Source organism: Anomalospiza imberbis, unplaced genomic scaffold, assembly GCF_031753505.1.
Source record: "Anomalospiza imberbis isolate Cuckoo-Finch-1a 21T00152 unplaced genomic scaffold, ASM3175350v1 scaffold_445, whole genome shotgun sequence".
Taxonomy (NCBI): Eukaryota; Metazoa; Chordata; class Aves; order Passeriformes; family Viduidae; genus Anomalospiza; species Anomalospiza imberbis.
The window spans coordinates 45,001-50,000 of record NW_027100055.1 but is presented as its reverse complement, the minus strand read 5'-3'; positions in this window follow the sequence as shown (position 1 = coordinate 50,000).

The window sequence follows — 5,000 nt, the reverse complement described above, 5'->3', positions numbered from 1 at the left end:
GGGTAGACCTGTTGTCCCCGGCCGACCATGTCGTAGGTAGACCTGTTGTCCCCGGCCGACCAGGTCGTGGGTAGACCTGTTGTCCCCGGCCGGCCTTGGTCTCCGGGACCGTGGGTAGACCTGATGTCCCCGGCCGACCAGGTCGTGGGTAGACCTGTTGTCCCCGGCCGACCGGACCGTGGGTAGACCTGATGTCCCCGGCCGACCGGACCGTGGGTAGACCTGTTGTCCCCGGCCGGCCTTGGTCTCCGGGACCGTGGGTAGACCTGATGTCCCCGGCCGGCCTTGGTCTCCGGGACCGTGGGTAGACCTGATGTCCCCGGCCGACCAGGTCGTGGGTAGACCTGTTGTCCCCGGCCGACCAGGTCGTGGGTAGACCTGTTGTCCCCGGCCGACCGGACCGTGGGTAGACCTGTTGTCCCCGGCCGACCAGGTCGTGGGTAGACCTGATGTCCCCGGCCGACCAGGTCGTGGGTAGACCTGTTGTCCCCGGCCGACCATGTCGTGGGTAGACCTGTTGTCCCCGGCCGACCGGACCGTGGGTAGACCTGTTGTCCCCGGCCGACCAGGTCGTGGGTAGACCTGTTGTCCCCGGGCGACCGGACCGTGGGTAGACCTGTTCTCCCCGGCCGACCGGACCGTGGGTAGACCTGTTCTCCCCGGCCGACCGGACCCTGGGTAGACCTGTTGTCCCCGGCCGGCCTCGGTCTCCGGGACCGTGGGTAGACCTGATGTCCCCGGCCGACCAGGTCGTGGGTAGACCTGTTCTCCCCGGCCGGCCTCGGTCTCCGGGACCGTGGGTAGACCTGTTCTCCCCGGCCGGCCTCGGCCTCCGGCCGACCGGACCGTGGGTAGACCTGTGCTCCCCGGCCGGCCTCGGCCTCCGGCCGCCGGGACCGTGGCTAGACCTGTTGTCCCCGGCGGGCCTCGGCCTCCGGGCGCCGGGACCGTGGCTAGACCTGTTGTGCCCGGCCGGCCTCGGCCTCCGGGCGCCGGGACCGTGGCTAGACCTGTTGTGCCCGGCCGGCCTCGGTCTCCGGGCTCCGGGACCGTGGCTAGACCTGTTGTCTCGGCCCCGTCGTGGCTTACCTTCGCCCGGCCCCTTCGTAGACCTGGTATCTCGGCTCCGACTTAGCCTCCGGCCGCCGCGTGCCGGGGTAGACCTGTGTTCCTCCAACCGATGCCCCCCCCGCCTGGCCCTGTCCCGGCCTGCAAGCTCGTGTAAGGCGGGCGGCCCGCGCATCCGGGAGGGAGGGAGCGGCGCGGGTGGTGGGTGCGGTGTCCGAGGGGGTGGCGGCGGAGTGCGAGTGTGTGGAGTGGGCGTGTGTGTCACTGTGTCTGTCTCTCTCTCTCTCTCTCTCTCTCTGTCTGTGGGAACGAGGGCCAGGGGCCGGCGGCTTCGTCCCGGCCCCGGGCGCCTCGGGTCCGAGCCCCCGGGGCCCCCCAGACCCCTGCCGGGCCTGGAGGGTCTCTGCGGACCGTGAAAGAACCGGCCCAAAAGCGGCCGCCCGCTTTCCCGCTTGCACAGGGCGCAGGCGGCCCGTCAGCTCGGTCTGGGGGTGCTCTGGATACTAGAGAAAAACGAAATAAGATTTGCCAAGAAAATTTCTCTTCCGGACGAGTTTCTTCTTGTACCAAACAAATAGGAGAGTCGTTCTTTCAAAGAAAGGAGAAAAGAAACGGGATTGGGGCGGGGGGGGGGGCGGGAAGGAATAAACCCCCAAAACCCCAAAACCGGGCGGCGGACAGCAGGTCTAGCCCGGCTCCGGGGCCGCCGGGCTCGGCGCGGCGCCCGGGCGGCGGGCGGTGGGCGGCGGAAAACAGGTCTACCCCGGGGACAGCAGGTCTGCCCCGGGGACAGCGGGTCTACCCCGGGGACAGCAGGTCTACCCCGCGGACAGCGGGTCTACCCCGCGGACAACCGGTCTACCCCGCGGACAGCGGGTCTACCCCGCGGACAGCAGGTCTACCCCGCGGACAGCAGGTCTACCCCGCGGACAGCAGGTCTACCCCGCGGACAACCGGTCTACCCCGCGGACAGCAGGTCTACCCCGCGGACAGCAGGTCTACCCCGCGGACAGCAGGTCTACCTCGCGGACAGCAGGTCTACCCCGCGGACAGCAGGTCTACCCCGGGGACAGCAGGTCTACCCCGGGGACAGCAGGTCTACCCCGCGGACAGCAGGTCTACCCCGCGGACAGCAGGTCTACCCCGGGGACAGCAGGTCTACCCCGGGGACAGCAGGTCTACCCCGCGGACAGCAGGTCTACCCCGCGGACAGCAGGTCTACCCCGCGGACAGCAGGTCTACCCCGGGGACAGCAGGTCTACCCCGCGGACAGCAGGTCTACCCCGCGGACAGCAGGTCTACCCCGCGGACAGCAGGTCTACCCCGCGGACAGCAGGTCTACCCCGCGGACAGCAGGTCTACCCCGCGGACAGCAGGTCTACCCCGCGGACAGCAGGTCTACCCCGCGGACAGCAGGTCTACCCCGGGGACAACAGGTCTACCCCGCGGACAACAGGTCTACCCCGGCTCCGGGGCCGCCGGGCCCGGCGCGGCGCCCGGGCGGCGGGCGGTGGACGGCGGACAACAGGTCTACCTCGCTCCGGAGGGACTTAGGCGATTTCCGGCAGCGGCCGGGTAGACCTGTTGTCGCGGCCGGGTAGACCTGTTGTCGCGGCCGGCTCCGGAAGTTCACCAAGGGGTCGCTGTTTTCAGCTGCCTCCGGCTACGTCATCGCAGGGGCCGGCCTGCGGCGGCGCACCTTCCCGGTCGCTTTCCATCGGTCCTCTTGGAGGCGTCTGCGGCCTGGGACTCGTCTGTCCGTACTATGGGAGCGAGGTGACGGGCCGTCTCCCCGCAGGCTCGTCCCGTGCCTGTGACCGAAGCGGCGAGGGAGGCCGGGGGCCCCCGTGCGCAGTCCTCCGAGCGAGGCGAGTGCCGCTGACGCGGGACGAGCCCCGTGGCGTCGTCCCGGTCCGCCCGTCTGGCCCAGGGAAACGGGGTGTGTACGGTTCGAGAGGCGAGAGAGAGCTAGCGAGAAAGAGGAGAAATAAAGCGAGAAGGGAAAAAAAGAGGGAGAGAAGCCGAGAGAGACCGAGTACGAGCTGCGAGCTGCCCGTCGGCCGCGGCCATCGATTTCGTGGGCCGTGTCCCGCTTCGGCCCGGCTGTGGCCGGCTTGGCGAACGGGGGGGCGCCCCCCCTGGGGATTGCTGGCGGGCGAGGCGGCGGCGCCTCGCCCCTTTCCTGCCCGGCCTTAAGCCGGGGCGCGCCCCGCTCGGCGGGCGCGCTTTCGGGCTGTCGCTCCGGTGCGGTGGGCGGCAGCCGCGGGTGGACGCGGCCGGGGCTTTTCCCGGCCCTCGCCTGAGAGCCCCGAGCGCGGCGCGCGCGGGCCCGCCGAGGTGGCGGCGTCCCGTTCCCCTGCTTCCCGACCTGGTTGTGCCAGCGTGTCCGTGTCGGAAGGGTGGCGGGGGCCCGTGCGGCGGGGCGCGCGGCCCGGCCTCGGCGTCGCTGCCTCGCTTGAGGGACTCGGTGACGGCGGTCGCCCGATGAGCTGTGGAGCCGGGGTGGCGGCACCCCGCGCCCCACCAGCGCGCGCTGTTGAAGTCGTCCCCCTTCCTCGGCCTTAAGCCGGGGACCCGCGTCGCGGGCGAGTTTTTTCAGGGGCGGAGGCCGGCCGCGGTGGCCGGCCGCCCTAGCACGGACCGGAAGCCGACCCAGAGCCCCCCCGGAGCGTTGTCGCGGGCGAGGCGGCGGCGCCTCGCCCTTCCTCGGTCCTGTGAGGATCGAGCCGTTTACCGCCGGTGCAGGGGCGGGGGGGCGGGTTGTGCCAGCCGGGTCCGTTGCCTTTTTTTTTTTTGGTTCGGACGTGCCGACTTGCGGGCGGTGTGGGGGCCGCCCGCCAGGCCTCCGTCGCTTTTTTTTCTCTCGCGGCCCTAAGCCGCGGCACCGAGAAGCGCGCGAGGAAGGCGCGCGGGCCCACGAAAAGCGAAGGCGTGCAGGCGAGAGAGAGAGAGCGAGAACGCCGGTGGGGTTGGGCGGGGGGGGGGTGAGAGGTGCGTGCCTCGCCCCACCCCGCCCCGGGCCCGCGGCCCCCGTGGCTAGCACGGGTGTCCTTGTGTGGCGCGCGCCATGTGCCTTTTTGTTGTGCCGTCCCCCGGCTTGTTTTTTTTTTTTTTTTCCCGGAGGGAGAGCCGACCGCCGCGAGGCGGGCGAAAGCCGGTGGCCCGTGGGGCACGGTCGGCGGCACCTTTCTCGAACGCTCGGGTGGGTTCCCCGGGCGAAAGGGTGAAGCTCGCCCCTAGCCCGGCGGTCCCGCCCCGCCGTTGCCTGGCCGAGAGAAGTGTTGTCCGCGGGCGGGTGGCGGCACCCCCCCCCCTCCTTACGCTCCTCTGCCGCGCCCGATCCTCGGGCGGCTGTCCCAGGGCCGGCGTGGCCGTCGGGGCCCTGGTCAGCGTTTCGGCGGCTGCTTTGCCCTCCTCTTCTCCGCAGCCGCCGCCTCCTTGTCCGATCGATGTGGCTTTTCGGGTCGCGTCGGAGAGGGCCCCCGGCCGGCCGGGCTCTTCCGGGGCTTCTCTGTCATGGGGAAGCCTACGGCGGGGTCCGGTGCTCGGGCCGGGCGGTCTCCTTTCCGCTTCGCTTCCCGTCGCAGGCGAGGTGTCGCCCCTCCCGCTGCCGGGGGGAGGGCGTCTTGACCGTCCCTGGCTGTGTGACGGCCGCGTGGCCCCGCCAGTTTGCCAAGGTGTCCTTCCGAAAACACGCGAGGCGTGCCGGTTGCTGGCCTCGGTCCCGGGCAGCGCCCGCGGGTGCCGGCCGCGAGCAGCGCCGGGCGGCGGTGCGGCTGGAGCTGAGCCGCGAGAGCTTTGAGAGATGCACAGAGAGAGAGAGAAAACGAGAGCGAGAGAAAAAAGAAGCCAAGAGGGCCGAAGGAATGAACCGATGTTGGGGGGGTGCGGACCCGCGGGTGAAAAAAAAGCCCGATCCGCGCGCGCGGACC